Source organism: Crocodylus porosus, unplaced genomic scaffold, assembly GCF_001723895.1.
Source record: "Crocodylus porosus isolate Cpor-Errol unplaced genomic scaffold, CroPor_comp1, whole genome shotgun sequence".
Classification (NCBI taxonomy): Eukaryota; Metazoa; Chordata; order Crocodylia; family Crocodylidae; genus Crocodylus; species Crocodylus porosus.
Genome location: NW_017728923.1, coordinates 3,686,764 through 3,711,785, shown reverse-complemented (window position 1 = coordinate 3,711,785; position 25,022 = coordinate 3,686,764).

The following is a 25,022-nucleotide window of genomic DNA, read 5'->3' as shown; positions in this document are numbered from 1 at the left end:
AATAGGAAACAGTTAACATCTGAAAAGGAGTTTTTACAACTCCCCTTCTGCCTTCCCTCCTCCAAAACTCCCCCAAGGAGAACATAACTAGTGTAATAAGCCACCCCCGAGACACACACATGCACACGCAACTCCAAACCAGCCTTCCCCATGCCTCACACTAAGCACGCTCCACTCCAGTCCAGCTGGTTTTGCTTCGAGCCTGCTCCGTCTGTGCACATTAAGGCGCTTTCTGGGTCTGAACTGCTTTTGGCAAGCTAGGCTTCTGTTTGCCTATTCCCCCACCTCCATCCCTAGCTCCCCCCTCCCCAATCTAAACACTGCCAGGGACATTGCAAATCAGAAAGAAGCCTCGAGGGCAAATCGGTACAAATGAGAGCAAGCAAGAGGGTGGAGAGGGGGAGGGAGAGGGGGTGGTGGTGAAGCTTCGTTGGATTGTGCTTCTGTTCCTGAGTTTGATGTATTTCGAGAAACACACATATACACGCTATAAAGGAATTGCTTTCATAACCACTACACCCAGCTACGTGGGCCTGTGGCAGGTGCGGGTGTGCCCAGCGAGACCTCATTCCTCACATCCACCCCCAGCCCATCCACCCCACCTGCAGCATTTTCCTGCTGTGCCCTCCCTGCCCGGGCGATCACAGGAGGCGTTGGGGGTGAGCAGGCAGACTAGTGAGCAGGGCAGTCGGGGGGTGAGTCCGTAAGTCATGAAATTTTTATTGTTTTTGGAAGAAGTGAGGGAGGGAGGGTCAAGCACGGGATGGAAGGAGGAAATCTTTGATATTTCTCTCTGCCTGGCGTTCTGCAGAGGGGCAAGGGAGGTGTGACCTTGGGAAAAGGAGGCAGAAAAGTTTTCAGGGAAATATTCTACTACAGTGAAAATATAATCTGTTTGGGGATTCTTTCCGCTCTCTAGGTTTTTTTTCTTTTCTTTTCTTGTCCTCTCTTTCTCTTTTTCCTGTTTAGAAAAGAGCAAAATATTTATCTGGTTTCATCTGGACATTTCAAAAGGATAGAGAGACGGTGGGAAGCTGGAAAAGTCTGAAAACACAGAGCATAAAGTTAGAGCTGTTGCAGTGATGTGCTTTATTTGTGAGTGTAGATAAAAGGGCATGAGGAGCTGAAGAAAAAAGATAGAGGCTTAGTAGGAAGTTGTATGCATGTATCTTTGGTTGCATGTATGTTCATAGGCAGATCCAATGACTGAGAGAGAGAAAAACAATCTTGTGAACCAAAACTGACCCAGCATGAACAGTTTAGCGCACTGAAGAAGAGAAAAGCTCTTTGATGCAGTCTGCCAATACCTTCTCAAGTATTTTAACTCCTTACTATTTAGAGCGTTTGGCACCAAGGAGGTCAGATGTGGTCTTTCTGCTTGGATGCACCCCCTAATGCTTTGTCCAATTGCTTTTGGTGGTAATTTGCTCTTGCGAATCTTTAAAAGGAAAGTTTGTTTAGGAATTTTGATTCCTGGTTCAAGTGTATTTCCCTGAATGCAGGCTCTATTTCTTATTGATCAGCAAATGAGTTTCATCTATCTCAAGATACAAACATACATTGTATATTAATTTAGCATTCCATTTTGTGTAGATTTACTTACTCCTTTGCTCTAAATGATTTTTGTCTTGAATGATCAAGACTACAATGGGTAAAATAGGTGCTAACAACATCAAAACCCTGGTGTGAAATGTAAAGATGGAAAAAATTGAGAAATGTAAGGCATGAGGGAAAATATTCAAAATAAGATTTAATATAAATATGATGAATATTTTTTCCCTGCAGACTCACAACTGAATAGGAAAGCAAGAAAACAAAATGTACTGTTCAGCATTTGAAGGAAGTTGGTCATTTGAGTGTGTCTTTATCTTTAAACATACCCATGTATTTTTGATCATCAAAACACTTGGCAAAAAACAGAAGAAAGATCCTAAAACTAGTAGGGTAAATTTCAAACATGTATATTGCAAAGATGATCAAAACCTGAGGTGGGATGGTGCTGGAACTGCAGATCAGCTTTTGCAGCTCAGACCTGTTTAATTTCTCCCAAACCATTTTCACTGAAACTATTCGCCTTGTAGGTACTCTCACCCATCTACGAAGCATTCTACTATTCTTGTGTCCCAGCTTGCATTTTTAACAGGATCATTTGTCCAGTAGCATATTTCAGGTTTTCATTCTCCCCCTAGTAAAAAAGCTGAGACTGAGAAGGATTTTGTGGAAGGAGCGCCAAGGGCTTTGTTTAACCAGTGGATGCTCTTCTCTCCTTGTGATAGTTCTAACCCGTTCTGGGAGTGTTGATGTTGTAGTTGCTGGACTGATTAAGAAGCAGTTTTGGGGGTAAGGTGGTGCAGCAAAGAACAACAGGATTTTCAGTGCTGAGTGTTCCAGTCATGGTGGTCCAAAGGAAATATTCCCAAGTGTCATAAAAGGCAAACCCTTCTCCTCCTTTAAGCTGGTATAAATTAAAATAATGTACAGTGGTATTAACCCCTTCAGCACCACAGATGGCTTGCATTTGAGAGCTAAAAACATTCCCCAGGACTTCACATTCACATGCCAGTCTCCTGGTTGTCCATCCAGATGGCATCTAATGGGTTAATGGACTGCCTAGCTATTCTTTATGCATCAGCTAATGACATTCTAGAATGTAAAGTCCCCTTGGCTTTGCCTCAGGCCTTTATTACTCTACCTGGTCATTACTTGACCAGTACAGACCTCACCAAGTTATTTAATGGCTAAGCAGTGCCTCCTCGTGCTACATGCTTCTTCTGCAACTCAGACTCAGCCTCTGGCTAAAGTCCTTTCCTCCGATCTCTGTGTTGAACAATGCCCCGCATGCTGATGACACTCCATCAAGAAGAACTCCCTTATTAACAACACTGATTGTTCAGAGTGTGATTTCCCCTCTCCTCTTTCTGGCCCATATGTGAGGAGAAACTCAAATTGTAATAAACAGCAGCCACCAAAATGCCGCCAAGATCAACTAAAGAAATTTCCTTGATCTCAGTTTTAAAAAACCAAAACAGCAAGTCCAAAGTAATTCTTCCAGCTGGGTTCTGGATGAAATACTGATGGGAAGCTGGGCATATAGGGAGGTTTTTCCTGCTCAGGACAAATTGCTGTTTGCACAAGTTGTGTTTGGAAAGAGCCGTTTTTAGCTGTGCCAGACCCAACCGACAGTTAAGTTTTGAATACCACCTCTCTTTCTAATTATTGCCTTTCCTACCCATTGCTGATAGTAAGTCGCACAGGTTTAAAAGGGCACTGCCCCCCTGGGAAAATAATTGCGTTTTCTGAAATCATTTATCCAGTTATTCCCACGTAACACCTGTGATCCTGCTCAGCAAGGGAGACTAGACAAACAACAATATTTCTCTCTATATACATTTTTGGTTTGTTTATTTGTGCAGATTGAGACAAGTCAGTATCACCATTTTCTCTTCTCTACTCCATTTTCCTTGCTGCTTGTATGGATCTTTAAAGCAGTAATAGAGAGAGAGAAAACATTAGGGTGTTTCACTTTTTAAATAGGAAAAAATGATTGTAAAACCATGGAAATTGGCTGCAGGGTTTGGGGCCAAAGGGCAGAACTGGGACTTGTTTTGAAATCATTTTTTTAATTAACTAGATTACAAGTTGATTAAATTCCTTTAAAATCCCGAACTCACCAGGGAAAGACTACTAATGGCACAGTGACAGAATCTGTGTCAAAGGGATGTTGTTGAGTATGTAAGTGCCTGAATTTAGTTTGCAGGGTTTTATTCCAGTCTTACTGAACTGATGCTGTAGAAATATTTTTATGGTTATTCAAACAATTTCAGGGGAAACTCTTCTTTGTTTGGATTTAAACATTCCCCTTTGCTGGATGCTACCCAAACACTGCAGCCTTGAGCTAGTGCCTGGGAACCAGAAAGGGAAACCAACTATCAACAAAAGTGAACTGATCAGAGCGGCCTCGTGGCCAAGCAGAACAGAGACAAACAAAGAAACAAACAGCAGAGAATTAGGGGCCATGTTCTCAGCTTGTGTCATTTGTGTTAGCTCTCTTGAAGTCAATGGATTTATGCCAGCTCCTGATGGAGCAATAATGGCACTGCCCTAGACGGGAAAAATTCAGTTCTTTTTAAAATAATCTCCAGTCTCATTAACAACACAGGTAAGGAAACATGCTTGTTTAAAAGGCATGTATTATTATTATTATTATTATTATTATTATTGCTATTAGGATTTATATCCCGTCCTACCCAGAAAGGCTCAGTGTTATCCTCATACTGCCCCTTTAGTGTCATAGCTGGAATGCTAAAGATTACTATAACTGGAGCATTCTGCAATACAACCAGAATAAAATAACCACCTTTGGCAAAAATTGCAGGTATTTAAAGCCCATGACTAATCCTGGTTACATTTTGGCCTACAAAAGATCGTTTTATTCATAGGCTTGTTTTTAACTTTGTTTTGGCCCCTATTCTTATAGTGCTTTGGGGAGCCCATGTCTCATCCAGATGGATTTCTGAGGCAATGGTCTCCTCCGGGAATTTTCTGCTATTTGTGGCGGTCTAGTTTCTTGAGATGCAACGCTATTCCAAGGAAGCATTGGACCATCTGTGGATAGCCAGGCATTTTACTTGCAGGCTGAGTGGGGCTAGGGGAAGTAATGGTTTGTGGAGTCAAGAGATTTTACTCAAAACCTGGTCTCCATGTGAGATTGTGGATAAATCATTCACTTGCTAATTGCCTCAGTTTCCTAATCTGCAGAAAGTGGTTGGGAGCCTAAATACCACTTTGAAAAGCAAATTAGAGGCTGGGGAACCTAAACCTAATTGAAAATCAAAGGTTCTTAGACTCATAAGGAGCAAATATTAATGATACCTAAATGCTGATGGACTAAGACAGAGCCCTGGTACTTGTGAACACTCCATTCATTGCTCCCATGTAACATGAGGTGCTGAAACAGCATGAAAAACTCCAAGTACCTAAACCGCTTCTAAAACTGGGACTATGGTACCTAAGTGGTTTAGCTGCTTTTGAAACTATTCCCCCAGGTCCCCAGAGGGCTGCAAAGAGAAGCAGCTCTGTGACTTCAACTGAACTAGACTCATTTACTGCAACTTTCCACTGGGCGTTGAGTAAACTCCTTGTATAAGGGGCTAATGCTTCACTAGCTCCCCAGGCGGTGGCACAGAATTATTTCAGGCTCCCTGTCAATGGGGCTCTCGCTGTGTTATCTATGCTGTACCTGGCCTGCTGGATCCCTCTGTTCAGGCCAGTAGGTGTGGTCATGAAATAAATTATAAAACTCTATGACCACCCCAGATACAATTTAGCTCTTATTTAAATCTGGACTTCTTTAGTCCCATGGCACGGGGAAGAGAGCCTGGCCATGGAAGAGTGAGGTAGTGTTATCAGGATTTCCAGCTGGCAGCTCCTTTTTTAATTTGTAATTAGATCAAAGGGTTGTAGGTTGTAGCCATGTTGGTCTAAGGACATAGGCAGGCAAGGTTCTTTGGGTGAATCTGGTATCTTGTATGTAATATGGAAGATATCGAATTCAGCCATTTGAAATGGAAACTGTACAATGTGAAACAGAGTTGGTCTAATAAAAGATATCAGATTCACACAAAGAACCTTATCTGCTTAATTAGATCAAAGACACTTAAAAGCACTGTTTATTATTGAGGGACTGACACCACCCCATTTAGACCCAAGGAAGTTTTGGACTTTCTAGGGAGCAGAACAGGTGCACCTGCTTCTGTAATAACTGTGATGACACTGTAGACTCTTTCTTTTTAATCTATGTTTTTGGTCTGTATGGAGAAGAAAAGACTGAGAGGGGATTTGATAACAGTCCTCAGATACTTGAAGGATGATTACAAAGAGGACAGAGACATTCCCTGTGCCTGAAGAGGACAGCACTAGAAGCAATAATTTCAAACTGGAGCAGAGGATAGATATTTGGGTTAGAAATGAAAACAGGCTTCATTATTATGAGGGTAGTTAAGAATTGGAGCAGGCTGCCCAGAGAGGCTGTGGAATCTCTTTGAAAGTTTTCCAGAGAAGGTTACACAAACAGTTCACTAGGATCATTTAGTCAAGCATGACTCAGCCTTAAGTAGGGGGCTGATCTAGATGGCATGCTGGGGAGGGGTCCCCTTCCAGCTATATATGCAGCTTCTGAATTTTACAAAGGAAACAGTAAAGGCAATAAACACAGTGAATGTGTTATCAGACGGGGATTTGGGGAAAAAAGTCATACTTTATAGGATGAATCCAATAATAAAGGATAAATAAATGACTAATCAGTTATTACAGAGGCCAACAGATCAATAGATTATTTACGATAGCTTCTAACCACCTGTAGTACCTACCTCTTATCTAAGTGACATATCCCACTCAAGTCCGTATTCATTATAGCTTATTCATAATTTTTATTAACACGTGTAAATTATTCTATAAAGACTGACAAAAGATTGCTCTCTACACTCCTCTGTAAATTCAGTAAAACTACTTTGACTTTTCAGAGCAGCAGGATTATTTTTACATGCTATTTTTTAAAAGTAGACAGTCCATTTCCTTAGGTGCTTAGACCACCCCATTTGCTATTGCATCTAACTGCTGCATTATTTTTTAACATGTTTATTCTTACAAAATCTCTCTGAAGTAAAGAAACACCTTTATTTCCATTTTACAGACAAGACCTGGGGCAGAGGGAGGTGAAGTAATTTAGCCAAGGTCACAGAGCAAGTCTGCAACAGAACAGGGTGTGCTCAAGTCTCTGACACCAAACTATCCTTCCTCCCTCTCATTTCAGGTTTGATTGTTGATTGTCCATAAGGCACCAGAGCTGGCCACCCTCTTTAAAGGAGAGGGGATATTTTGTGTTGCTCCCAACCCCTGCTGAAGCAATCAAAAATTTTTGTGGTCTTCAGTGCACGCAGCAAATCCCTGGGGATTTCCTTTGTTTTTTTATGAATCACTTTGATCCAAAGTGCTGGTGGGATTCATTCTTGTTCCTTGTGCTCTTCAAAACCATCACTACTGCTAGCACGGAATGGATATGAGCCTTGGTGAAAGCCAAGGAATACCTGGGAATGGAGAAGAAGGTATTATCTTAGCTTTGGAGAAGATGGGGGTGCCTCTAAGGGAAGGGATTGAACATACTGGCAGGGTGGTGTAGGGGCCCCTTGATTTAACATTGACCATACTGGAACCATTTTGTGGCTGGAAAACCATTCCCCAGAGCTGTCTTCTGAATGCCTTCTATCAGCACTAAGTTCACAACCAAAAACTTGCAGGAGTGTAAACTCATCTGGGAAGGACACCAATAATACATTTACTAGAAGAGTTAATACCTTTAAACTGTCCTGCTGGAAGAGAAAAAACCCATTCCTGGGTGGCCATATTGTAATTCTCCTATGGGCTAGGGACAGACATTACACATAAATCCAGTTTAAGTGATCAGAAACTGGTTTAAACCTATAACAGAACAGATGTTCAGTGCACACAAACCAATATGAAAATGGCTGAAATCAGTTTGAGATAAACCTAGTTGAATGTTGTATCAGACTTAACTGATTTGAGTTAAACCAGTTTACACAATGTCTGTCAAAGACCCCTTCCAGGTTTAACTTAAACCAGAGTCCCCCAGCATCCCAGATGTTTGCAGCCCTGGGCAGGACTCTCAGCTCCACAGCAGAGCTGGCCCTACCCCTCTGCTCCCTGGCTGGAGTTCCAGCAGAGACTGCAGGTACAGCAGCTTCTGCCTGGCTTCCTCCTGCTCCCCCCACCCCCCTTCATCACTCCCTGCTTATGGAGGGATTCCCCCTTCCCCCCTGCCTTACACAGACACCTCTCAGCATTAGCTAGCATATGACATGCTGGCTACAGTCCATGCTGGGAGACAGGACAAAGGCAGACAGGACTGTGTTGGTTTAGGGCTTTTTGGAACTAATCAACAGGTAGCTGGTAATGTCCCTCCATTCCTTCCTTGGAAAAAGTTGTTTAAGAAGAGCTTGAACTAATGAGAGAAGCTTTTGTTTTGTTGGATGGGCTGATAAAGCTAACAACTCCCTACCATGTAACTCAATGATCTATCAACATTGGGGGGGGGACCCCTCTCTAATCAGAACATCCTGCTGGGTCCTGGCTATACCGCCCCTCAGCTCAGCACTGTAGAAAGGATGGGAGGGCTGCTTTAGTGCCCCCCAGCTCCTAGCCTGAGCCACTGCAGGCATGTACCTGAATTTCTTCAGTCCAGAGGGGATGTCTGTATAGTTATAAACCGATACAGCCTAGCCAGGTTAGACTAACCTTCAAAGTTTGAATCAGTTCAGGCTCAGGCTTTTTGAATGTCTGTCCCTAGCCTTAAGGTCTTAATTATTGCACATACTTGTGGTGGACTTCACATGGTGAAGGAGGAACTTTTCCACATGGAAATCCCAGTGTAATTGAGGTGGACCTGAAAGCGCTGCTTAATATTCATGGCAAACGAACAGGCTGCGAGCAGCCACCCAAATGCGATGATCATGATGTTGAAGACAGAGGTGGAGGCCTAAATCCAAGGTAGGTCCAAGAAGACAGGTCCATACCCTGCCCCAAGTTGCTGGTGCCCTCTGGGCACTTCACCTCTGGGCACAGAAACAAATGTTCTGTTTATCCTGTTTCACTCCCAGGTCACATTCCTACCACTGGACTCATTAATTCCTAGGACATCACCAGCAACCTGGATGCTTAGTAACTATGGGGATACAGGTATCCACGGTACTGAAAAGTTACCAAAGCAATCAGGACTTGTGGTAGAGGTGATATCTTTTATTAGACCAACTAGATTTTTGCAAAAAAAAAAAATTCTTTAATTGCAAGCTTATGGGCACAAACACCCTTCTTCACGCATCAGAGAAAAGATTGTAAATGTTCTGGGTAGAAATGGAAGTTCATATTTCATAGGAGAGTTAAAGTTGTGGTAAAATCTCCTGTTTGGAAAAGGTCATTTTATATGGAGATTAGGCTCAGAGAAAAGTTGGGATAGTCTGTTTACCTCAAAATTGTTAGGTGGTAAGCAGGATGTATTCATATTTCCTTCTGGTTATGGTGTTTCATATTTCACAGAGGAGTCAATAGGTGGAATGCTTTTCTGGGCAGGCATCTGAGATACTGCTTCTGAGATACTGTACCTGAGAAACCCAAGATACTGCTTCTGTCTTTGTCTGAGGTCATTTGTGTCATCACAGAACCTCATGACAGATCTGAGACACCTTACCAGATAAGAAATGCCTGAGATTTCACAAAAAATCTTGTTGGTCTGATAAAAGATACCACCTCTACCACGAGTCCAGAGTATTTTTTCTTCTAAACCAATATGGCTACAACCTGGATAGCTGAAACATTTGCCAAGGCCTGTTGTAATGGCTTTGAAGGTACATAGGAGGGAATGATGTTACCCTCTTACAGGTGAGAGCCTGAAAGAGTTTCTACAACTAGCACTGTTTAAAGGAGACCTTCTATAGCATAAATTGTGGGATCCTGTACTGTGGATGTGAAGGACTCTAAAACAGACAGTTGAAATATTTTATTCCTACTATCCTGTTTCAATGAGAAATGGTTTTCTTGGCAAAATGAACATTTCATCTGAAAAATTGTTCTTTTTGACACCAATCCTTGGATTTTCAACAAAAAAGTTAAATTTGAACATTTTTCAAGCCTCAGACAAAATGTTTTAAAGTTGGGCTTCCCATTTTTTCATCAAAGATACAAAAAACATTGTGGGGAAAAATTTTGTGAAAACAAAAGGCTTTTTATCTAATTTTTTCCCAGGGACAAAATCCATTTCCATACCAGTTCTGGTCTCAAGATCTAGTCCTGGCTGCCTATTTCTTCAAGACAGCCGGGGACCAAAGCCCAAGAAGAACAAGGAAGATATACAGGAGACTGAGAGGAGAAGATAGGATGAATTGCAGACAGATGGAGAAGTGGAAAGAAGAGGGTTGGAGACTGACACCAACATCAGAAAGAAGCAGATTGATGTAACTGGGAGGCAATTGTTAAGAAGAACTGTCAAGCTGGTGTAGATCCAGAGAACCAAAGGATGTGCAGTCCTTCAGGAAAAGGGATATGAAATCCTTATGAGAGAAGAGAAAAGTCACTGATAGTCCTTCAAGTCAGGATATCCAGAGGATATCCATGTGGATAAAAGATGCTGCAAGAGTCTCTCTAAAATAAATGAAGAATGACCAGAGCAGGCTTGTGAAGATGGTCACTGAAATGGAAGTTGAGGTGATAGTCAGTGGAATTTTTTCGCTCTAGAGAATGAGGCCAAAGGTGTCTCAGACTAGTGAAAATCAATGGATGGCTTGAGCATTGGTGCTTTTGGGAAATTTTTGTGATGTTTATCTAATAAGGGGACACTCAAAGAAAGATCACAGAATCATAGACTATTAGGATTGGAAGGGACCTCAGGAGGTCTTCTAATCCAACCTCCTGCACAAAGCAGGACCATCTCAAACTGTATCATCCCAACCAAAGCTTTTTCTACCCAGGTCTTAAAAACCTCTACAGATGGTACAGATGGAGTTTCCACAACTTCTTTGGGTCGCCTATTTCAGTGCTTTACTACCCTCCAAGTGAGAGAGTTTTTTCCTAATATCTAATCTAAACTTTTCCCTTGCTGCAGCTTGAGACCATTGCTCCTTGTTCTGTCATCTGCCACCACTGAGAACAGTTTAGCTCCATCCTCTTTGGAAACACCCTTCAGGTGGTTGAAAGTTATTATTAAATCTCCCCTCAGCTTTCTCTTCTCCAGACTAAATAAGCCCAGTTTCTTTAGCCTCTCCTCATAAATCATGTTTCCCCAGCCCTCTAACCATTTTCATTGCCCTCCACTGGGCTTTCTCCAATTTGTCCACATAATTTCTGTAGTTGGGGGCCCAAAACTGGAAACAGTACTCCAGATGTGGCCTCACCAGTGCTATATAGAGGGGAATAATTACTTCCTTCGATCTGTTGGAAACATCTCTACTAATGAAGCCCAGTATGCTGTTAGCCTTCTTTGCAACAAGGGCACACTGTTGGTGTGGCACATTGTTCAGCTTGTTGTCCTCTGTAACCCCCAATCCTTTTCTGCAGAGCTGCTGCTTAGATGATTCTTCTGCTTAGGTGAACTACACCAGGGTGCCTGAGACACTGGACCCTCTGGCACTGTGGCTGGCACAACTGCTAAGGACAGATTTAAATTAAAAAATTGGGAGGAAAGGTTTGAAAAAACTCATGTAATCTCAATCCCTGATTTTGATGCAAAGAAAGAGGAAAACCAGGTGAACAAGGACACAGCAAAGGATAAAGGAGGCAGGAAGATGGATAGCAAGGAGAAAGATTGTACTAATATTGGTGAGAGCAATAGTCAATGAGTCAGTCCACTTAGTAAAGGGCTGTATCTAATCTGGGTAGGATCTTGGGTGTGCTGGAAAAGAAACAACTGAAATGTTTGTGCACTAGTGCCAGGGGCGTGGACAACAAAATGGAGGAACTAGAATTACTGGTGCAGGACATAAAGCCAGAAATGTGGTAGATTCTCAATCACGGTGTTTGAAGGCATGCACTGTTCAGAAAAGATAGAAGAAAATGTAAAAGGGGGGAAAGCATTGTACAATAACAGTATGATAAACTATAAGAAATAAGAAATAGCAAGGATCAAACAGCATCTATTTGGGTCAAGATCCCTTTGCACCCTCCCGCTCACTGTTCAGGGCCGGCCATGTAAACATTCCCTCCGCCGCTGCCGCCTCCTCCTCCAGCCTCTGGTGCAGCAGCTCCCTCTCCCCCGCCTGCCTCTGCCTCCTCCCCGGAGCAGGGGGACTTCCCCTGCCTTCCTGACCAAGGTGGTGGTGGCGGTGGTAGTGGCGGCTCCCTCCCCCCCACCTCCTTGCCTGAGGAAGAGGAGCCCACACAGCCAATCATCGCCTGCCCTCTTGGTGGCACATGCGCATATGCCAAAAAGTGTTAGGGACAGACAGACACACAGACAGACAAAGCCCTTTATTATATTAGAATTGTCAAGGGAGAGTATTTTGATAAAATAAGAAAACTAATTACTGAAGTTAAATGGACAGAGAAGCTTGGGGACTTGAATAAAGAAGTGTGGAATTTCTTTAAGAACACAAAATATCATTTGAAACGTATTCCAACAAGGCAGGTGGCGGGGAAATATAGGGAAGGGGCTCCAGACCTAATTGGATGAAAAATCATCTCAGAAAGGATCTGAGAAATAAGATGGTACCTATAAGGAATGGATAAAAGAATTGATCAACAAAAAATCTGTCTATGAGAGGTCAAGAAATGGAGGAATACAGGGAGAATTGCCAAAGTGAAGCTGAATTGGACCTTGCAAAGGATATTGACATGAATAGCAAAACATGCTTCAGTCATGTTAAGTAAAGAGAACAAGAGGAGAAAAAGCAGGGGCACTATGCAGTGAGGACAGGAAAGAGATCACAGATGTAGCCCTCAAAAATAAAAGACTATTTTGCCTCAGTTATCAGTAAAAACAATAAGGATGAATATGAGGTAAATGCAGGATGGTCAATGGGCACGAGGGTATAGATATGGAAATTACCAAAATAAATGTGGAAATAAATCTCAAACAACTTAAATCAATCAAGTCAAGGGAAGCTAATGTCTATTCCAGAACTAAAAGAGCTGGCAAATAAAATCATAGGTCCTGTCACAAAGATTTTTAATCAATCTATCAAGATGAGGATTGTCATATAGTCCCAAATGCAGTACCTATATTTAAGAAGGGGAAAAAGTGATCTAGGTAACTCCTGGCTAATCAGCTTGCAATGGTCCAAAAGAGTCTTTGCAAGAAAGAATAATTAAGCTATGGAGGTAAATGGACATGGACTCAAATGCAATATGGGTTTATTAAATGTAAATTGTTCCATACTAACCTAAGATCTTTCTTTGATACGATAACTGATTTTCTGGACAAAGGAAGTGCAGCACATGTTATCTATCTGGACTTTAATAAAGTATTTGATATGGTGCCACGTGGAAGTTATTAGTTAGGCTGGAAAAGATGGGAATTAGTAAAAGACCAGGGGGGTCGGACCTGATGATCTGCTTAGGTCCCTTCTGACCCTAAGTATTATGACACTATGAAGACCAGTAAGGAACTGATTAAAGGGGATACAACATCCCCTTTAATCAGTCAATATTGAAAGGGAAAGGGTTGGGCTGAAAGAAGGTTACTAATGGAGTATTTCATATATACAAGAATTACTTTGGCACAAAAATGGGAATGAGTTAAAGATATTTGCATACGACACAAAGTTGAGAGGCGTTTCCTTTCCAGAGAAAGGAAAGGAAGGAAGGAAAAGAACTATTTGCAATAAGAGACAATGGTGACATGAGAGGCAATATGTGTAAATTATCCATGAATAAGTTTAGGCTGGGCATCAAAAGGGGGTTTCTAACCTCAGGTCTGTGAGGTTATAGCACAACAGTCCAATATGAGAAGTGAGAACAGAAGCCGAACTACTGTTAAGATGGAGTTTTTTCAACTCATGAATGAGATTATAAGACACAATTGCCTGCAGGAGTGAACTACATTTGGTGCCCCATAAAGTTGCTTCAGGTTCCATGTTTGTATGTTCTTTACAGATAGAGGAAATTGTATAATGATTTGTGTCCATGGTCTTCAGATCATGTTTTTATACTGTGAGGCTTGGTCTGTGGTACGAGCAAGAGGAGAGGAGGAAAAAATCTTGGCACATTTCATCTTGAATTTTTTAAATAATCAGATCCACTGTGAAGGCAGCTCTCACCGCCCCAGGTGAGGTGACCATCCATGCTTCTATGGAAGAAAGGACAAATGCAAGGCAGTTTCTTTGGAAGAATCAACATCTGCGGCGATTTACTCATAGTGCAAAATCATATGATCTCAAAGGGCACAGTCCTTCATGTGAATATTGCTGAAATGCAGGACAAAGGGTGCCTGTGACTGACAAGATATAGCAGGTGAGGCATATACATTAAGGCCACATTTCTCAACCTGTGAGTTGCAACCCAGAAGTGGGTCACAAGAATATATGAAAGGGTCATGAACAAACTTTAATAATGGATTCTCCTTCGAAGGATAAAAATGTGGGAAACCGTGGTTTTTCCTTGCAGGCTGTCAGAGTTCCAGCCTGCCCCTCCAGGGGCTGCTCGGGGCTACGTGCCCCACACACATGCTCCCACCCCGCACACCCACCCCCTGCCCCACACACTAGGAGGCTAGGGCTTGGGGGTGGGGGACAGCAGGTCAGGAGTGAAGGGCACTGGGTTGGGGACTGGTCATTGATGTTTACAAATGGGTCCTGGTACAAAAAAGGTTGAGAACTACTGCATTAAGGGAAAGATTGGGAAATCACTCCTTGTTTCATTTTGCTCCTATTGATTCCTCTAGTTAACCCAGCAAGTGCCCTGATCCTTACTAGGAGGAGGCAAGCCAGGGAGAAGGCCCAAAATGCAATTCATGGGGACATGGGAATCACAGAAATGTACTGATCAGGATAGGTCTGCTGAGCTATTAAATGACTCATCCCAAATCTAGCGGCTATACACACATTCTGATACTGCTCTAGTAGGGGTTTGTCACAGCTGCCAAGCATGCCTCACCCACCTACCCCCACTCCGTAGATGCTAACTGTGGAAATGAGGCTGTGTAGACATCCCTGAGGGTACCTGTCTCACACTCTGGAGAGAAAGATCTTGAGTGGCAGCAGAGTGGAAGCACATGAGCAGGACATGCTCAAGAGCAGTGCCCCCAGGGCCCCCATGGGAGCAGTAGAGACATATCCTTTGAGTGCCTTAGGCTAGAGGCAGGCCCACAACACAGAAGTTTGGGTGAGCCCAGTGTTGTGGGAAGTCTGAATCCAGGATTTGGTTCCACTACAAAGAGCAGAGCCAAGCTTGGAACATGAACCTAGGTCCATGGGTGGCTTCTAGCCTCTGGGGATATTCAGAGCAGAGTCTGCGTGTCTAAAGCACGAGTCATCCACCTGGGCTCTTCAAGAGTGTCATTGAACTTTATGGCAGGCATGGTGAAGAAACTGACCACGCTGGGAATCCTTCCAGACTAATTTAACTTTTAATCATATGAGTGAAATTTCACACTAGTGAAATATGCTAGTGAAACCAAATTATCTGTGGAAGCAATAGCGACAGCACAGGAAACCACCAGGACAACCATTCTACCTTCATAGCCATTCTACCAGTATGAGTCTATGCTGCCATGAAAGGATGGCATCTAGGAGCATTGGGTCCCATTCTTAGCTTCTCTACTGAAGCTACAAATAAGAGAGCCAATTAGTACCAGCTGTGCTTGTGACATTGTGATGTGGACACTGCTTCCTACTAGTCAAAAATGAGATTAACACAACTTGCAACCTATATAACTGGATGGCTCTTACATGGCAGTGAGTGTCTATTCTGGGTTATGTTATAACCAAAGCAAATGGCTCCTTCTTCTTTTTGCCCTTTGTTCATCCTCTGTTACTTGATGTTGCAGATATTGGGACAAAATGTAAGGTGGATGAACAGGCTTCCTTTTTCTCTGAGACCTTTAAACTCCAACAGGATGTTCCTCAGTGCTCTGGGCTTAATCTTTCCCATCCTTAGAGAACCATGGTCTGTGTTGTTGTTCTTTGCCAGTCCACCCTTCCTCCATGGCAAACACAGGCTTCCTTGTTTTTCTATGGAGAAACATGAAAACCCTCTTGCATGTTCATATATTTGAAGGGCCCGTTGTATTAATCTGGACAGATCTCCTATTTAAAACAGGCCATAGAATTTTGGGCAGTAATTTGCACTGAAACTGGAGTGTATTTTTCAGGAAGGTATCTACTGGTAGCTTTCATCTGAAGTCCCAAGTGATAGACAGCTTGCCCATCTCTGGTAATCTTTTTCAGTTGTTTTAGTAATCCTCAAAGTCTTATTTTCAGATTGAGTTTTTCTGACTTTGGCTGCCAGCCATGGAATTTGTTCTGTCTTTGCTTCACACTGGGATTTAGATGGAGATATATGCAACAGATTCCTGCATAAGTTTATTAGACTTGTTATAAAGGTCTAATAAGGATATGAAGAGAACGTCTAGCCCAATGAGCAGAGGGAGAATTTTGAGAGAATCTCTTGACCTGGAAAACATCAAGAAACATTCTGTACACGTGTTTCAGCTGCAGAGTGGCTGCTACTGAGTCAGCTGGCATTGAAGTCATTACTGGAGCAGAAAAGATGAATTAAGAGGCAACAATGACCTTAAGAAGCTCAGGAATATGTCAGATGCAATACTAAGTTTTATCATGTGGGGCAGAGAGCCTATATGTCTTAGTGCTCGAGCTGGTCTTGCTTCCTACCCCTTCATTGCTCCATTCTCTATTTAACTCCAGAAGTTCCTTCAATTTTCTGGTTATGCTAGCAGTGGGTGCTGTCTTCTTAGTCTTTGTTACTGCTGCTAACCCACTTGGCTTGCGTGCCACAGCATTCATATCCACACCACTGTGTACTTTCACTTGGATGCCATTGAAGTCTTCACCCAGTTGGAGGCTGTTTATTGCAGAGCTGCTGAACCAGGCAATAGTTTCAGCAAGCTGCAACACAGTTTCTAGGTGGGGTGGGCATAAGAACACAAACTCTCAGTGACGGAGGCAGTGACGCACACATGCTCTTTCCTCTGACCTTGTCCAGGTGGTCAGCATAATCTGGGAAGAAGTTCTAACTTCTGTTAAACAGGAATTGCTACCCCCTCCAGACTGAGAGAGAACATGCAGTAACAGGATCAGACAGCTGGAGGTAATGAGGTGGCTGGTTAGCTCATTAAATGTGCTACCTAGAAAGGTAGCAATATTTTATGCTCAAGGACTGTGAGGCTTCATGGAAGACAGGGTAAAGGCCAGGTGAGCAGTTCAAAGAAATGATTCTGTTTATCTCTCCACCATGGAGTCAGGTGGCTGGTGTGAAGTACAGGCTGATCTTCTCTCACACACAGAGGAAGAAATGCTGCTGCTTTGTGTCCCAGAAGGTATAAAAAGGTGGACAGGACTATTTATTATTTGCTTTCTAACTATGTACTTGGAGCTGTACATGCCCTTAAGAAGAAGCTTGCCTTTCCTGAGGAATTTACAGTCTAATAGAAACACAGCAGATACACATGATGAACCCTGTGGCAATGAAAGTTAGGAGCTGAGATGTTTAGGAGAGACCAAGACTGTTGGACAGGTATCAGGACAAACACATGGGTGCAGAAGAAGGCTTTTGACTGGGAAAAGCAAGACAGTGCTGCCAGCCACTCTGGGTGCTGCAGGCTCTGTTGCTGTATGCAGTGGTTCTTAGGTTTGTCTGTCAGCCTGAAGAACCGCTTCACAAGCTAGAAAAAGAACAGGCCTAAACTGTCATGAGTCATCAGATGGGAGCAGTGGAGTTCAGGGAAGACAATGCCTTTGTATCAAGTTGGCAGGGAAGTGTTGCAATTCATTAAGGGGTTGAGTAAGCAATCTTCTGTCACCAGGTTTTCACAGAAAACTGGGGTTTCAACAAAGCCAACATTTTTCATTGGTGGCACCTGCTTCCCAACCCCAAAATGTATTTTTGTCAGAAAAACCAAAAATCTGAAAAAGAGAATTGGCCAAAATACTTAGGTTTTCAGGTGAAACTATTTTGGTTTTAGAAAGCTTTCAGGTTTTGGTTGCATAAAACTGAAAATAAATTAAATGAAAAAATTAAAAATGTATATGGAGAAATGTCCCATTTTCCAAACTTCTCTATGAATCAAAACACTGTGAGGTCTTAGCTGCATAAAGATGGGGCCCATTGTCATGTGGGGTACAGAATATTGAATAACATCATGTGTTTTGTATAAAAAAAGTCAGCTTTATTTCAGTAGTATCTGGAAATGAATGAAAGCTGTGAATGAATAAGTGTTGCACTGGTTCATTAGGATGGGGACGTTCCAGCGATGTGTGGAAGAGTTTGAATAGGTGGAGAAATCCTATTGTGTGGTCACCATGCCTCATGGGGATCCGATCACATCTGGAAGGACTTGGCTGTGACACATTTATTGGTCTAGAGCACCCTCTGGGGAGAACAGTGTTTTCTAGTAAACACAGATGTCAAGCTAGTGCAAAGCACTGATCTGGCCACTTGCTGCCGACAGCTGGGACCTCATGGCAACAGAGAAGTGGAGTTTAAAAAAATGTGTCATGGCCACTGGGATTCCTGTACTGAAACCACACTGGAGAGGCAAACAAGCAAGAACTGTAGTACCAATGGTGCAAGTATTTGCTGATTCTTGGAACAGGGAAATGAGCCAGTGAAGTAACTAATACAAAACTCTAGGGCTCTTTTTAACAAGATCTGGGGAACAGCTGGAAAGGAGAGGATACAGCAAGGCAGTGAATATTAAATAGGAGTAAAGGATAAAACAACATGGGATTTGATATTAAGCTCTGTTGTTGAAAGCAATCAGTTGCCAGCAGTTTGGTTTCAAAGGAACATTTGAAAACATAAAGTCCAGTTTCCATAAGCAATGAATCCTTGAGATGAACTGAACAGGGCTGCTTCCTGTCCAGAGGCAGAGATCCCAGGCTACCTTTTTAAGCCACCATTCTCTTCCCCTGTTCAAACCTACCCTTCAGTTTTCCTCACTTAATCTGAACTATCGGCATTTGTTACAGCTAATAACCTTACCACGTCCCACGATAAGTGCTTAAAAGCTTGAATCATGCAACCCCAGGCTATGAAAAGAACAGGGGCACAGCATTTGCTAATAGCCAAAGTAGTCCCTGTGGTAAAAAAAAAATACACCATAGGAAAAGTGGTTTCTATTGATTGACATTTGTATGAGCATGAAACATCCTCCAGTTTTGCTCCCTCTTGCTTGGTGTCTTTCTACTCTTCACTATGAAACTATACATGAGGCAAAAGAATTTGAGCAATGTGGAAAGCAATGGAGGGCAACAGGGGCAGTGCATCACAGGTGGCGTTTGTTGTATGTGGTGTCAGAGCTATAGGTCAAATACATTTCTAGTACTAGAGAACCTGGTGTATAGCATTTGAAGAATTCATTTCACTCCTATCAGTTGTAATACAGATCCCAATCTCTTGCTGAGATAATAACATTGAATGATTGATGACAATTATATAATTACTGGTAGCAGCATGCTGTCTGGGAGGTGGGGCCTTTCGGGCTGAATGCTGCTGGGCTCTGGGTAACTGCTGGAGCTGCCCCAGCTCAGGAACAGCATACAGTGCCCTGCCAAGCTGTGCACCATGGGGCAGCTGCTGCGTGGATGCCAGGTGGGGTGGGAGGGGCAATCCCTGCTGCCTCCCCTGCCCTGTGCTGCATGGGGGGCTGGCTCTGCCACAAGTCCCCGAAGGCCTGAGTCATCAGTGCTGCATCTGGTGAGTGTGGGGCTTCTTTTCTTTTTTCCTTTTTTTTTTAAAGCCCTGCACTTATCAGCTGCATAAACGGCAATTGGGGCACCTGGGCACTCATGGCAGAGCCCCCTGGGGCAGCAGGAGGCAGTGAGGATCACCCCCCCACCTGGTACCTGCATGGCAGCTGTCACATCACGCAGGTACAGCATGGCCCAGCAGGGTGCTGTGCAGTGTCCTGGAGCTGGGGTGGCTCCAGCAGTCACCCGGAACCCAGCAGCGCTCAGCACGAGCAGCCCCAGCTCCTGGACAGCATACAAAGCATGCAGATGACAGCATACTGCCACTGCCAGCTGGGGCCAGCAGCAGCAACAGTCTTCTTGGTGCTCGGCACAGGGTGTGCTGGCCAGAGACGGGTGCCAGTGCCAGCTTCAGCCGGCGGCAGCAGCATGCTGTCATCCCGCTTGCATATCCGGGGACCCGTTCCCCCCAGGAAGAGTCCAGCACAGCCCTGCAGCCCTCCCGGCGTGCATGGGTCCCCAGATCTGTGTGTGGGATGACAGCATGCTGCCACTGCCAGCAAGTTATATGAGTTTTGCTTTGAACAGTTTGAGGTACAGTTTCACAAAAACCCTTGCACCTATCTCCTTAAAACATGGCAGGATCCATAGCCTTAGAAGGGGCTACCATCCCTGCAATTTGCATCTGAATCATGAAAAAAATGACAAAGTTATAGGCATTTTAGTGATTCCCATTAAAGCCTATGGCCAAAACACCAAAACAGCATTGAAACTCTGAAACAGATTAGTCCGAAACACCAAAACAAATTACTGCCCCTCCAAAATGCCAAATCCAAAATTGAAACAAAACATAGCCATTTTGCACAGCCCCAGTAAAGGATATCATCTCCAAACCAAGAGTTCTAGAGTTTTGCATTTCTTTTTGTCTCAGACCAACATGGCTACCAAGTACATCCCTGATCCTGTTGCAGTTTTTTGCTTTGCAGCAGTGCACAGATAGACACTGCCCCAGCTGGCTGGGGCACAAGGGTGCTTCAGTGCAGGGTCTGCCTGCCAGCTAGCTCCACTCTGCAGCACCCTCATGCCCCAGCCAGCCCCTATGAAGCACACTGAGCCGAGCGGGAGCAGCTCCAGGCTAGCAGGCTTATCCCTGTGGCTGCCTGCCAACCGGGGATGCTCCAACACAGTTCAACCTGCTCCAGTCCCAGGTGCACATTCAAACCGCGTGCTTAGGAACAATAAACTCCAGAGCAATAAGCTCTTAAATTTATTGCTTTGTATTAATTGCATGTGTAAATGTGCCCAGGGTCTGATAAACTACAGAGGTTTTCTCCATGTTACTTTGCTCTCTGAGGACGTTCTAGACTTGGTTGTCTCTTCTTCTGTAATTGGGCTATGCCTGAAAATCAAAATTTGAGTGGGCACTTGGCCTACATAAAAACTTAGGTGCCCTGCTAGTGAAATGCATATGAAGTTACTGCTCCCAAACTAAGATTCTTGAGGCATGGTGAGAGGGACTTGAAATAATATAGCTGGTAAAAATTTTGATCCAGGTGCAGACTAATTATTAAGTGAAGAATTTCAGGGTGCAGAAGGAGACAATCTCATCGTGCAGAAAAGGGGGTAAAGGGGCCAAAAAAACCTCTTGGTTGAACAGGGAAATCCAGGAAGGCCTAGGGGCAAAAAAAGAGGCATACAGGCTGTGGAAACAGGGGGTAGCTACCAAGGAGGAGTATACCTACTTGGCTGGCACTTGCAGGGAGGCAGTTAGAAAGGCCAAAGCAGAAATGGAACTTAGGCTGGCAACAAAAATTAAAGACAACAAAAAGTCCTGCTTCAGGTATATAGAGAGTAAAAAGGCAGCACAGAGCAGCATAGGACCCCCTACAGGTCATCAATTAGTGACAGATAGTGGGGACAAAGCTGAGCTCTTCAGTGAGTTTTTTGCTTCTGTGTTCCTGAACACAGATCAAGACAAATCTCCCAGTTGGATCATAAAGAGGCACAAAAGAGATACCAGCCCACTGACTGTTAGTGCCGACTTGGTGAAGAGACACTTGGAAGGACTGGATGTGTTTAAGTCAACAGGCCTGGATGATCTTCATTCAAGAGTGCTGAAGGAATTGTCCAGTGTCACAGCAAAGCCACTGCCACGGCTGTTTGAGCACTCATAGTGCTGAGGTCAGGTCCCAGAGGACTGGAAAAGGGCCAATATGGTCCCTATATTCAAGAAGGGGAGGAAGGATGATCCAGGTAACTTTAGACCAGTTAGTCTCATCCCTATTCTTGGGAAAACCTTTGAAAAAATTATTAAGGATCACATTTGTGGGAGTCCAGTGAGAAAAATAATGCTGAAGGGCAACCAGCATGGATTCATAGTAGGTACATCCTGCCTAACTAACCTTGTTTCTTTTTATGACCAGGTCACAAAATGCTTAGATGCAGAAGTCGAGGTAGATGTCATCTACTTGGTTTTTAAGAAGACCTTTGATACAGTACCTCATCCTAGTCTCATAAATAAAATGAGTGGCTGTGACATAGGTGATTACATCTATGACAATAGATGATTATTACATCTATGAAAGAGCCAGTAGCTCTGCTATGATACTAGGTGAGTGGTAAATTGACATAGGGGTTGCACCCAGAGAGTAGGGGTGGATGGGTCAGTATCAACCTGGAAAGATGTGGGCAGTGGAGTCCCACAAGGCTTAGTCCTTGGACCTGTGCTGTTCAATGACTTCATCAGTGACTTGGATGAGGGCGTGGAGAGCACTGTCCAAATTCACAGATGATACCAAATTATGGGGTAAAGTTAACACACTAAAGGGCAAGGAATGAATCCAGGCAGGGTGGAAAAGTGGGCGGAACAGAATAGACAAAGACAACAGCAAAGTGCTGCATCTAGGGAGAAGGAATCACCAATACACTTACTGGCTGGGGGAGGACTTTCTTAGCAGTGCAGCAACTGAAAGGGATGTCGGAGTCATTGTTGACACCAAGATGAACATGAGTCATCAATGTGACAAAGTAATCAGTAAAGCTAACCACACTTTATCATGCATTAGCAGGTGAATCATGAACAGGTCCAGGAAGGTGATGCTTCCCCTCTATGCGGCATTGGTCAGGCTGCAGTTGGACTACTACGACCAGTTTTCGGCACCATACTTTAAGAGGGATGTGGACAACCTCAAAAGGGTTCAGGAGGGCCACTCATATGGTCAGGGGCCTGCAGGCAAAGCCCTACAAGGAGAGATTGAGGGACCTGGATCTCTTCAGCCTCTGCAAGAGAAGGCTGAGACGTGATCTTGTGGCTGCCTACAAATTCATCGGGGAGGGAGGTGGGGAGGGCAGCAAGGAATAGGAGATGCTCTGTTTACCAGGGCACCCCTTGGAATAACTAGGAACAATGGTCACAAACTAATGGAGAACAGATTTAGGTTGGACATCAGGAAGAACTTCTTTATAGAAAGGGTTGCCAGAATCTGGAATGGGTTTCCAAGGGCGGTGGTGCTCTCCCCTATCTTGGGGGGTCTTTAAGAGGAGGCTAGACATGCACGTGGCTGGGGTCATCTAATCCCAGCGTTCTTTCCTGCCCAGGGCAGGGGGTTGGACTCGATGATCTACTGAAGTCCCTTCCAACCCAAACATCTATGAATCTTTAAGAAACATGGGAGAAGAGGTAGAGGCTGCATTTGATGAAGCAACACTAACATCTGGGAGCTGGTTGGAGTACTGCTCCCAGGAGTATTCTTGTCCAGACATTGGGGCCAAAGTGGTCTGGATAGAGTCTATGGAATCTGCTTAGTTATCAGTAGATAAAGTCCTTTTCTTAGGTTCAAGGCAAGAAATGATTGATACATTGGGAAGTGGCTCTTGAATAAAGTGAGAGAGGAAGAGAAACTCAAAACAAGGGCTCCAGCCATTCAACCGAGATCAGGAGCCAAATTCTGGATCTGGGATTTTGACTTGGATCCAATTCCTAAAGAGCATAAAGCAAACTTGGGGAAACAAAGGGGAGCCAAACTGTTCCGATATTGAACACATTGCAATGATGTCTCCAGGGTGGATGCCCCTACACTCTACACTCTCAATTCTCAGGGCCTGATCCAACTTCTGTAATGGAGTACCAGGGTGCACCAGGGCTTTTCAGTGAGCAAGAAAGACCACTATGCATTATGGGAGATGATGTCCAGTCAGGGAGCACAGCTTCATGAGAATGAAGGTATGAGGGATTGAGGCTAGCAGTCCCATAACATCCAGTAGTGATGTTTCTCAGTAGAAAATATTCTGTTTGCAGCCAAAAGTATTTGATTCATATGGAGTTTTGACTGGAAATTCAAGTTTTGATTTTTCATTGAAAAGCTTACACTTGCCGTGGAAACATTTTCATTTGTTTGCTATTGCAATTTATCTTTTTTATGAAACACACCCTCCTCCACCCATTTCCCAACCAGCCTACTCACATAATCATCCTTTTTTGTATCCCTTGCCTCATTGAAAAGATTTGACAATGAATGAGGCAAGGTCCTACAGCCAACAGTCTCCTTCACTATATACCCCTGTTCATCCCCTGAGTGCTGAATAGGGGAGTGGGTGGGAAAACTAATATGTGACCATGTAATTGAAACCTGGGTCTAATACATGTGCAAAAGGGGTTGAATTAAGGTTGGTCAGATAATTTTAACTCTGGGATTTCCAAACTTTTTGAATCCTTGCCTCATAAACTTAATCAACTACATTTTAAAGTGGATTTTTTGCATGGAGCATAATACATAGTACTTTACTAAGATGTGATCTGGCCTCACAATACCTGCGTTCATAACATTCCATCATTTTTGCAGATGGGGAAACTGAGGTACAAAGGGCTGTGACACAACCAAAGTCGCACAAGAAACGTGTGTCAGTGGGTGCATCTACATGAAATGCTTTACTGTGAAGTAGCATAATTTACTGAGCAGTAAGCATATGCATCTACATGTGTACATGCTTACTGCACAATAAACTTCACTAATTGTGAGTAAATTTACTACCTGCAAATGCAAGTAGCAAATTTACTCGTGAGTAGTGAGGTTTACTGTGCAGTAAGTGTGTACACGTGTAGACATACATCCTTACTACACGTCCTATGCAGTAAACTACATCTCCTCATGTAGATGCTCATGTAGAGCGCTGGGGTTAGATGACCCCAGTCAGGTGCATGAACAGATCTGCTCCTGGTCAGGCAGCCATCAGGGAGTGAGAGATTGCTCCCTGTCCCTCGTAGCTGCCTGTTGCTGGGGTGGGCTCCGCCACCAGAGCCCGGGCAGGGACTATGTCCCCCTGCCCCAGCAGCAGGGAGCTCAAAGCGCACTGCTTCAAGATTGCGATCAGGGACTGAGAGATCCTTATCTCCCTTCATTTAGCCATTGGGATTGGGGAGTGGGGGGCTGGGAGAACCTTATCTCCCAGCTTCAGTGCTGCAGTTGCGGGGCTGGTGCTAAGAGAACCTAATATTCTAGCACCAGCTCTGCTGTCGTGGGGCCAGAGCTGGGAGATTCTTATCTCCCAATGCCAGCCCTAAGACCGCTGATGTGGCACTGTAAAATAAGGATCTCCCAG